This window comes from Lissotriton helveticus, chromosome 9, assembly GCF_964261635.1.
Source record: "Lissotriton helveticus chromosome 9, aLisHel1.1, whole genome shotgun sequence".
NCBI lineage: Eukaryota > Metazoa > Chordata > Amphibia > Caudata > Salamandridae > Lissotriton > Lissotriton helveticus.
Window position 1 is genome coordinate 888,955,416 of NC_136070.1, and position 12,218 is coordinate 888,967,633.

The window sequence follows — 12,218 nt, forward strand, 5'->3', positions numbered from 1 at the left end:
GTTTTGTGTGGATCCCACAAGGTTTACTTACCCAGGGACCCTTGTAAATTTGATTCATTGACAAAAACATAATGTTTCCTCCCATTTCTGTGTGGAAAAGTTGTAGGATCACAGGGCCAGCGCGAATTTCATACCACCCAGCGTTCTCCCAGGTCTCCCAATAAAAATTCAACCTCACTTGTGTGGGTGGGCCAAGAACCCACGACAGGGAAAGACCCAAAACGTACTGTGGAGACATTAAAATTATCGATTTCAAAACTACCTGGTTTTGCAAGAAGGTCACCTGTGTTCTTGTTCCTGGGCTAGGTGGCAATCTAGGGAAACCTACCAAACCCAGACATTTCTGAAAACTAGACACCTGGGGGAGTTCAGGGAGGTGTGGCTTGCATGGATCTCCCAATGTTTTCTTACCCAGAATCCCCTGCAAACCTCAAATTTAGCTAAAAAATGTCAATCATTTCTGTGTGGGAAAGTTGTGGGATGACGAGGCAGGCACACATTTCCAACCACCAAGAGTTTCCCCTAGGTCGCCTGATAAAAATACTAGCTCACTTGTGTAGGTGGGCCAAGTGCCTGTGACAAGGAAGGGCCCAAAATGTATTGTAGAGACATCAAAATTATTTATCTCAAAACGACCTGGTTTTGCAAAAGAAATCACCTGCTTTTTCAGTCCTGGGCTCACTGAGCATCTAGAGAAGTGCTGGAGGCTGTGGCTTCTTGGAACATGAAGATATTTCATGAGGGAGTCAGCAAGCCTTGGGAACAGCAAACAGACGCAATGCATAGGGAGGCAGTTCACGTCGAGTGAAGAGGGATTAAAGCCGCCTAAGTTGCAGGGTATACTGGTCAAGCCTCTGGAGAGCCAACTAACCACCACCTGTGTTGCAGAGCCAGGCAATGTCCGTGGAACAACAGGATCAGCAAACCAGTCATCATAGTAGAGGTGTGTGCGGATGTAGGGAAATGACTCCTTCACTCCAAGGGAGATTCTTTCTGGCTGAGATGCAGGCTGAGTTCTTCGTGACTCAGAGGATGCATGGCCACAGAGTTGCAGTACTTGGAAAAGCAAATGGGCAAAGATGCAGCAGGAATCACCAGAGCAGTCTTGTCGAAGGACCTGGCTTGAAGAACAGCAGAGTTTAAGTGTCACCCAACAGAAGAATCTTTAGACAATCTTCATAAGACAGGCAGTCGGGCCTAGAAATTGTTGTTTGGACAAATCTAAGGACCTACCCTCAGGAGAACCCTTAAGTAACCCTAAAATGGGAAGAGCCTCTTCTCTGGTGACCCACCTATCAGAGGGGGTCAGGGATGCTACTCAACTGTCCCAGCCAGTCAGATACCCCCAGGGGCCAAAATACAACATGTCAGAACCAAGTGGCCACCTGGAGGACTCTGGGCACTTCCCTGAGAGGAGCTGGACAGGGGCGTGGCCACTCTCCTGTTCTTTGTGTGGTTTTGTGCCAGAGCTGGAGCCAATGGCTCCTGAACTGGACCAAAGAGGAGGGCATCAAATGTACCCATTCAATGCAGTCTGGTGGCACTCAGTAGCACCCCCACCATACCTAATTCTAAAGGAGAGGTAGTCACACCTCTCCTTCACAGGAAATCCTTTTTTTCAGCTTCCCCTGCCCAAATGAAGCTCATCAGCAGTGGGCAGAACACTGTCTAGGGTCGACAGCAGCGCGGGTTGGCAGGCAGACCCTGTAAGCCTACACAGGTATGTATTAGGGGGGTCTTCTAAGGAGCACCCCAGTACATGGTAACATGCAACTAGCGCTGGAATAGGTGTAGTTGCATGATTTCAACATGTTTGATGCCAGACATGACCAGGTTGGGACAGCCATTTAGTAGTTGGACATCTCTAAGTGCCAGTCTCCACTACATACATTATAATCACTGTACCACACTTACAAAGCCTCGAAAATTAAGTCCTGGGTTTGTAGGGATACCTCTGCATGTGCAGAGGTACTCACATACTTAGAACCATGCACCATGCTCTTGTACAGAAGGGCCTACATTAGGGGTGATTTATGGTTTTAAAATCCAGTGACTGGGAAAGAAGGGAAACCTCATATCCTAAGTGAAAGGTGCAAGCATCATTTCACACACACTGCAATGGCAGCTCTGGAGACAAAGTTTGCATGGGTTGTTATGGCTGGCATAATATATGCTGCAGCCCATAGGAGACCCCTGTGATACCAAAGCCCTAGATACCACAGTACAATACACCAGGGACTTAAAATGGTACCCCAGGAAGCCAATTGTGGGGGTATACTAAGTGCTTACCAGAGAATTTAGAGGAGAGAGCACTGCCACTGGGGTCCTGAATAGCAGGATCCCAGTGAACTACTAGTAAAAGCACACTGACACCACGCAAAAGGTGGGAGTATCTATGGCTAGAAAGAACCTACTTTCCTACAGTGTCCACGTTGCGTTTTTGGCCATTTCCTGTCATGGGCAGGAATGCTGGGTAAGTAAAAGTATGTGGCTCCCTGCAGATTCCAGAACTTTCCATCGCAAGAGTTTTAGGGAAAGGGGTTTTTTTAAGATGAATTTTCAGGTTTGCAAGGATTCTGGGTTAAAAACATGGAGAGAGTCATGCAAGTCAGCCCATGTTGGATTTTCCCAGGTGTCTAGTTTTAAAAAATGTAAGGTTTGCTAGGTTTTCTTAGATGCCAGCTGAGCAAGGGCCCAAAAGCCACAGATAGTCACACTGCAAAAAAAGGGTTCGTTTTCAGTGGAAAAATGTGATGCATCCTTGTTGCGTTTGGGCCATTTCCTGTCTCAGGCACTACGCCTACCCACACAAGTGAGCTACCATTTTTATTGGGAGATTTGGAAAATGCTGAGTGGAAAGAAGTTTGTGACTCCTCTCAGATTCCAGAACGTTTCATCACAGAAATATGAGAAATATTGTTTTTTAGACACATTTTGAGGTTTGCAAGGGATTCTGGGTAACGGAAACTGTAGAGGGCCACACAAGTCAGCCCATACTGGATTTCCGTTGGTGTCTAGTTTTCAGAAATGTACAGCTTTGCTAGGTTTCTTTAGGAACCGGGTGAGGTAGGGCCCAAAATCCACAGTTAGACACATTGTAAAAAAGTGGGTCAGTTTTCAATGGAAAAATATGATGTGTCCAGATTGTGTTTTGGGCCATTTCCTTTGTGGGCACAAGGCCTACCCAAACAAGGGAGGTACCATTCTTAAGAATAGAATTAGGGGAACACAGAATAGTACAACACGATTGTAGTAATTGAGTCCAGATGTGTAGAGGATCTTTAGATGTTTATTTGTAGTTAGTTACAGGTCATCCAGTTAAATCCAATACAAGACCCCACAGGAGCAGCCAGCATGCTTCTCAGCCCTTCTCAACTCATTACTCTGGCTCCCAACATTCTGTAACACATCATCTAATGAACATTCCACTGGCAGAGCAAGAGATTGCATGAATACATAAAAGCCAGGTTATGACATATCCCCTTTCCTTCCATATATAAAACAATATTGAATGAAAACAGAAAGAAAAACAAGTTAGAGAAAATAGAAAGAGTAAATGAAAACAGATTCAACAGTACCAAAGGGCAAGAGATGAGAATACCATCCTCATTTCCAACACAGCAACAATAACAAAAAGAGAAAACACCAATGACTACCTCAAGATATACTTGCTGGCCAGGCATGTATAAAAAGAGACAAGTCATACCAGACACTAACAAAGAGTAGAAGAAGAAAACCTCCAATGGACAAAATAACAATCCGGTAAGAGAAAAACAGAGCACAAAGAAGAATAGAATCCAGAATCCACAGATGACACCAATAGGAGATATCAAAAGGAAAACTGGGCTGGAACTGGAAATAGTGAGACAATTTAAATAAATCACTCATACTTCCCATTAAATTAAAATCTCAATATAATAAATTATGACAGTTAATAATGTAATAAACAGCCGTAGCAAGTGAATGAGGTAGTCTAAAGAATACAGAACACAGAGGTCTTTTATATGCTTAGGATTTACAAACTCAGCATAAAGAAAGAGGCAGTCCTAGCTTCTGCAAGCATACAAAATACCTAATATGGACATACAAGATCTGCAAAATATTAGCCAATAGAAAAACATCATGTAACCAGAATGTCCCCCTTACGTCGTGTTTCTGCCCAACCCATAAGTTAATCAACTTCAGCACTTATAGGTCAATCAGTAATGGCAGAACATGTCTGTATGCAGTTAGGCCAGCTAGTGTCTGAGATTGCTTTCAAAGCAAGGACAGAGGGGGTTTTTGTACATGTTGCAGTCCAAAGGGCAGAAACACTTCATGAATAGAGCAGTCTGTGTAAAGGCAACACAAATTGATGACACATTTAAGATGGAGTTAAAATTAAAGAACCTCAGACCTCCCTTTTGCCATTACACAGGCAAATCCTAAAATTATTTTGCAAACATTATGTATTTCAGTGACTATTGACAATGCCAATAAAACAATAAGAATCAGTCTCCAAACACCAATTCTATACAATCACACGGGAAATACCCAGAGTCCGTCAAAGCCTTTTCTGGCAGGCTTCTATTGTCCATCAAATCCTGTTTCTGGTTTTTTCTTCCGCATGGGCCTCTTCATTCAAGCCTTTCATGAAAATGATGTTACTCAGTATCCGTTGGATTGCCTTCCTAGCAAACACTCACAGCTCACTTGAAAGTCTCAATGTCTCAATGCAGTGCACCAATATGTCCTGTGCTGCAGGCACTACAGATAGTGTGCTTCTTCATTGATTAAGGGCACAGATCATCTCATGCAGACCCAAGTACTATTAATCGGGGAAGAGCAACAGACTGTCACTCTCAGCAACACTTTCAGGCTCCAACAGTCTCTTATTCAGTGTCAGAGGATGTTCGGGCTGCTCTTTCATGGGCACCATAATGTAGTGCCTTTTGCCAATCTCAAATCCTCAGGTGCACTGCACTTCCGTTGGAGCAAAGGAAAAGGGATTGTGTGGCCAAAACTCAGGCCAAGGGGCTCAAGGGACTGCACGCTGTCAGAGGTTAACCAGCACATGACAGGTGGGTGGAAAACTGAAGCCTCAAAACAACAAGAATCCTTCTCTTTCGCTCTTTGCACTGAAATTCTGGTTCTGTGGCAAAACCGGATCCTCCTTCTTTTCTGATGTTCAACGCCTTCTGATGAAGCAAGTACAATAGTTGGAGATATCACTGATGGCACGCTGGCGATCGCTGTCTGTGTGCTGGGACTTTAGGGCCAAGGTATGTAGCCCTCATCTGTAGCTGACACTGATGGGATTGTGGGTGAGTTCCGCAAGTTATCATGATTTAATCCCGCAGAACCTAGTGACGTAGTGTAGGAGAGTAGGGTCTGCAATCCTATGATCACCCAGATTTTTGCTTTTTGCTGCACTGGTTTACGACTTTCCCTGGCTGTGGGCCTGCTAATCAGACCCACAGCCTAGCTGTTCTCTCTATCCAAATTGTACTCAGGTACTGAATTGGCACTGGGCCCTCTCCAAGTCCCTGTACCCAGGGCTGAGGTGTACCCAGAAGTCTCCCAGGGGCTGAAGCATGTATTATGCCACCCCTGGGCTGACTAACTAAACTGACACAACTGGCTGCACGACAGCTGGGGCAAGGTGGTGTACTCACCCTTTGCTTTAGATATAGTATACCTATATCTAACCCTAAAATGGACACACAGATCTCCTATCAGTCACTCCTATGGCAGGCCTTAACAATCCTGAAGGCAGAGTGCTTGGAATCGTGTGAGATGGTGCTCTGGCATGAGCTGAGCCTGTCTGCGGCTTTCGGGATCCATCCCTTAGCCGTTTCCATGATATCGCATACCATATACTCTTAAGTGCATTATAATCCTCGCGGTTATATGCCAACTCTGGTATCGCTTTATCAAAACATGTCGAGTAAGGTGTCATACGAATTGGAATACTAACCCCTCGCCAATTCTGGCGACGGGGTTAGCATTCCACCCTTCTAGAGGGACACGACATGTATGTAACCCCTAACCCCGGTTAAAGTCAAACAGAGCCTCAGCTCCACAAAATGGATGCTGCCACCGAGACACAAGTCTGCCCTCCTGCTGCTGGGAGTCCTCCCGGAGCAGGAGATAAGGACAAAGGGTTTCCTGCCAGGGGCGGTGCCAGCACCGTCCCAGACAGGGTTTTGTGTATTGTAGGTAGGCAGGGCTTCAGAGGAAGGTGACTGCACGTGGCACCCCGGTGCTCACTGTGCATAGGCTGGCTGGAACCAGTTCCAGGGTCACTCCAGACCCTGTGCTGGGGAAAAGCCCGCCAAGGAAGTGGGTGTAACCACCCCCCTCCTGGTCCCACCCCTAGGGCAGGACTTAGTCGCGTGCCAGCCCCCTTTTCCCAGATAAAGGTAGGGACTGGCCCCCTTCCAAATCAGATCATCTTTGAATCCTGAAACTACTTTCCACGAAAGGAACTCAAGACTTCTTCCTAAGATTTCTCCCTTGTGACTAAGGAGTAGTCAGCCTGCATCCGCAGGCACCATCTTAAGAACACTGCGGTCTGCTGCAAGTCTCTCCTCCGGATCAAGACTGCCCAGCTCGACGAGAACCGGCTTCCCTGGCACCTCTGACCTCTACCTACATCATCAGTCACGCTGAGATTCGTGGGTGTGACGAGACCTCGAGGGACCGGCCATCTTCAAGACTGCACGACTTCTGCACAGCAAGCCCGCCGAGTAATATCCTGGTGAGTGCTTTGGGGTCCGAGAAGCCCCGACCCTGAGCAGCTCCAGCACCGAAGTGCAGCCTCCCAGCATCTCCACGATCTGCGTGGGGCCCTTCTGCTTTTTGCTGCTCACCGCGTTGTTTGGCTACTAGCCCGCTGGCTTGTGGCCTTCTGAACGACGCCCGACGACATCACTGCTGCTAGTCTGGTTGCTCCAGACTGGCCCTTGCTTCCCTCCATCGGAGAGGTACCCTGGACCCTCCTGGTCCGGCTAAGACGCCATTTTAGGTCCACCGCGTGGGCCTTGCATTTGCCAAGACTTGTTGCCCAATCCTGGGTCCAGCGACGTCGACAGCAAGAACCTTCGTGGGACAGCTCGCACCTCCATCCTGGTCGCCGACAACGCCTCCTGGTCCGAGAGACTGCAGAGCCCAGCAGCGCCCACTCACCTGACTGCGGTGACTTCGCCCGGTGCCATCCTGGTGCCCACTTAATCACTGGCTAGTGATTCAAGAACTTGGTCCCCTCTGCTTTCAGGTTTTCTTCTTCCTTGATCCAGGCTTGGATCCATCGAACTTTCCTTCACTGGTCGCCTGCCAGCAACTTCCTTCTCCAGGCTCCTGGTCCGGCAACGAGATTCCCGACGTCTTTTCAGACCTATGCAGCTGCAGCCCCTGGGCTAGGTAACTTCGGCACTTCGGTGTCCCAGCATAGCCTCACTATCCTAGGGTCAGGATCCACTGTCGTTTTCTCCCTACCAGGTCGGGTTCGCCCGTGAACACTAACTTTGCCTTTACTAGCTTCCATAGACTTTGTCCCGCATCCCGCGTGAGAGTGCACACTCTGCACCCGAGTCCCCTAGGTCTCCTAGAAGTAATCTAACGATTCCCTAGTCAAGTCCTAGCGATTCCAAAGCCTATTAGTACTGTACTTACCTGCTAGTAATTTCGCATTCCACTTTTAAAGTATATGGTTTTTCGTGCCCCTCGGGCATTTGTGTATACCGTGCTAACTTAAGTATTTTCGTAAGAGTTTTGTTGTGTGCTTAGCACCCTGTCCTCATAAAGAGTACAGGGTTGTTGTGATTCTAATAAATACATTGTTTATTTTCATAACACTTGTGTGGTGTCCTTTCACTGGGTGTTCAAGGGGTAATGTGATGTTAAAACAGCTGGCTTAACACGCCCTCTAGAGTCTTAGCCTTAGACTGCTCGTATCCACGCTACTAGGATAGCTGGTCTATAAGGTTGACTTACAACCAATCATCAATAAGGGTTGTTTGGACTGATATATAGTGATCACTAGAATAGTGAACACTGCACATCAGGCCAACTTCTCACACGTAGGAAATGTTACACAGTTGTTTCCTTCAATTAAGTACAAAAACAGTTCATTGTATAACAAGGGACTGCAAGCAAGTGGCCTGCAATCTTTAAAGGAGTGGCCATATGTCATGGGACGTTTCTGGTCTAGAACACACTGTTATTCTGAAAGAATACAAAAACAAAGGTAATAAGCAAAACAGTGCCTCTGATTTCTTCAATTGGGTTTCCATATGAGAGCATATCCTCTACCATCTAAGGGTAGATAGCGACATGGGAATTCTATCTGAATGGATGTCCTCACACATAGTGGCATTGTCTAATGGGGCAAACACATTTTTATTTTCAATGATTACATATAGGTGTTCCTAAATTCCTTATCTAGAGCACCTCAAAAGAGAGATCACATCATACACACTATCAGGGATATGTAGATACCTCCCCTTAATAACTGTGCATCAGGTGGACCATACAATACAAAAGCTAATGATCAAAATGTGGAAACAAAAGACAAGAACTTGAGAGTCCTGGTATTTCCATTATTTAAAATACATCTGGTCCATCAAAAATTAAAGCAGCAGGAAAAAGTAACTAAAAACCAAATTAGAATAGGCATTGAATTTGTCATATTCAAAAAAACGTAAGGTGTCTCCTATTGAGGTGGAAAATGTATCTTACTATAGTATTGAGTCAGTTAACCAGTCCATCACTAACCTAACAGTCAAACTGGGAAACATCAGAGTAGGCCTAAAGAAAATGTTTGAAAACCAGTCTGGTCATACAAAAGGGAATTATACTTATTTGGGGTCTCTGGTACATTACTGCAGTCTGGAAGTGTGAATCTGAGCAATACACCAACTGGTGAAAGGAATTTGGAAAAGGGAAATGGGACTAGGTAAAAATGAAGCCTTGTTTCCTTTATGGTACAAAGCCATACACTACTTAGGAAGCAGAACAAAACTGACTAATGTAATATAGAAATTAGGTCACCATGTACAAGAGTCACAAATCTATAATTTATCCTTACGTCCAATCAAGATAAATACATTTAGGGCTGCCTGTTCCTTAAAGGAAGAGGACAGTATCGTGACTAATTGCAGATGACACACTTTGATTCTGTTTATCTCTTTTTTTATTTTCCTTCAAATACCATTAAAGCTACATTTGACATACACTGATGAAGTGTTGTCTGTCTATCTGTGAAATTTAGAGTCAGAGCAAATCTACCCAACTGTTGTGGTAAACTTGTAATAGTATCAAAAAGCAGCAACATGAAACAAAAACATGCATTAAAAAAACACACACAAAACGCACATATCAAGCCATCAGATATACTTGCGTATATCAAGGACAAAAAGCATAGACAAAACAATAGCATATGTAAATAAGCGGTGACACACAACACTATTGCATGCACTTTTATGCACTGTGAACCTGCAGCCCAAAACAGAATATTCAGGCTTGCTTAATTTGTCAGGCTGCTTCTGACACACAGGACCAGCAGGAACAATTCATAAAAGGATAAAAATGCAAAAATATGTAAAACACACGAACATTTCTGCACATAACACACAAAATATCAACTGTAACAACCATCTTTTGAAAACATGCTAAACCTTTTTAACTTTCCAAAAACTTTTTCACATACACTCTGCGTGTCCCGTGCGCCAACACCCTTTGAGGCCCTGCTTTTCCAAGCAATAATTTCTCCATCTCTTTACACTTACTCCTAACTCACACCTCCCTCTAAGGCTGAAAAAGACAAAAAAAAAACGTTCCCAACTCTTTCTAACCTGCAATAACCAACCCTATTTAAAAACACATGATATATATATTACTCCTGTTAGGGGCTACAATTTATTTCTATACTTAGATTATTAAAACAGTTACTGTGACTAATTCGCAGAACATAACACACATACCAGTTTTTAGAACAAATGCTTGTTTGCAATGGTACTCATTTCATCTACCTTAAATGGATGAAGGCTCAGTTAGGTCCAGCAAAAGTTAAAACCTTCCACCCTGATATTAAACTCAAACATCTGCACCAGGCACATTGACTCACTGACCTATTTAAAAGGAAACCCAAATGGGAATAACCTGCAAATTTGTATTATACCTAAATGTATGCATTTACTGAAGCCTAAAGCACTTTTAAAGCTATTGTAAATGGCAAAAATGCCCACATTTTACCCAAATTCGACTTTGATATTTGGGGCACTAAAAAATAAATATCCTATAATAATGTTACAAATAATCATCCTCAGAATGTTCTTTACAAATTGCAGAGATTGGGCATTAAACATATCTCCTGCAAATCCTGAAAAAAATGAGTTTTTTACGCCGGCTTAAAGTGAAAATCTATATGCTAATGCCCTCATTATGCAGTATACCATACCTTAAATTAAATTATAATGCTAGGAGGTCACAGTATAAGTATTAAGCTTCATGAATAGTAAAAAAACGAATTTTGTAGCACTGATTTTTATAACCCAATCAGTTTGTTAACTCCACATATTAAGGCTCTGTAATTCCTCAAATCTGACTTCATTTTCTTTTTTATTTTTTTTTATTTTCTCTGTGCTGCATAGGCCTGCAAAGAACAAAGTGGCCTGGCCTCCCCAGGTCATGTACACATTAACCAGATTAAACTGTAAGAAACTAACTTTCGTCACCCGAAACTGACCTGCAAAGCCTATTTCCCTGATTGATCTTTATCTGAGATTGCCAATCAATGTTCAAGACATCGTTAACTTTTTAGTTTCCCTGGACTTGCTCTATCTGGTTTCAGCATCTTTTACGGTTTCTTTCTTTTTAAATGTTTCTTCATTACATGGGTTAATTATTACTTAGCAACTGAGCCAAGAGTTTACTTACAGAAATGCTTAAAGAAAGGAAAACCCTTAATTGAAATGTCTTCCTATAATACAAAATAATGAACCTTATTTTTGTAACCTTTTTTAAACAACATTCTGAAATGCAAAGTTTTCACCCGTGCAACTGAGGGGAAAATCCTGGCTAAATAAAAATTCCTGTTTATTCGTGATTGCTTGTCTCTAAGTGCTTGTAACAAGCTGGCAGTCTTTTTCAAACTAAAACATATCAATGCGTGTTCTATATTATTTTGAGTTCAGCAGGAATTTACTTCAGCTGATCTGTTTTCCTGTTAATACCTAACACAATGTATCTAAGGAAAATGCTGTAAGTTTATTTTTTTGCAAAACACACAATTTCATTTTGGGGGCTTTTAATCCTAGTGAATGTGAATTTACATCTTATCTTTAAATCATTGTACATGTGCATAATTGCTTACTCTATAAATTAAATAGCAACATATAGCTTTTTTAGCATATCACATGGTTCATTTCTGGATTTTTATTTCATTTCTGATTAATATTAATTAACTAACATTTTGCATAACAGACTGAAAACATCAAGAAAAAAACACAAACACACATTGAGCTCATTTCAGACAAACAGAAAGGGGTCAAACACTCAGGACACACAATACGGCGCGCTTTTAGCCATGCATTTCGTGAATAGCGCCAACGCTATGTACTTACAGAAATTGCACTAATGGGAAAACCACATAGACATTTAAACACACATTTAACCCACATATCAATACTCAGAACAGAAATAAAGGACAGCCCACAGACTGTACTTAAACCAAACCATTTGTAAATACTAGTTGTAAGTCATATTTACAAGAAACGCTTCTCAATTGTGTTCCAAAAGACTGCAAAAACAGCCCAACAGACTGATGTATGTCCAAGATGCGAAAACACACTCAATTCACTAGCTTTAACTAGCAGAACACCAAAAATCGCTCTGCATATCTTCATTCATAAAATTGCACAGAACAAAGGATCCTTGTATGTATTATGTCCATATTTTAATTCCCTGGGGATACAAAATCACCAAGGAAGAAATATGTTTGTATTCCTAAACCTATTTAGGTATTCCCTCTAGGGAAGCCGGCTAATTTACTTCACGTCACAACATGGTACCTTCCAAATATAAAGCAACACATTCTCATGTGAGCTTTCAAACAGGCATGCCCAAAATATTGCAAAATATACAATATTATAATCAAAATAGTGCTTAATGTACTTTTCGTACGTGCACCGTTCAACTAAACCAAATAGAGAAAATTCTCCTCATTACCTGTCTACACA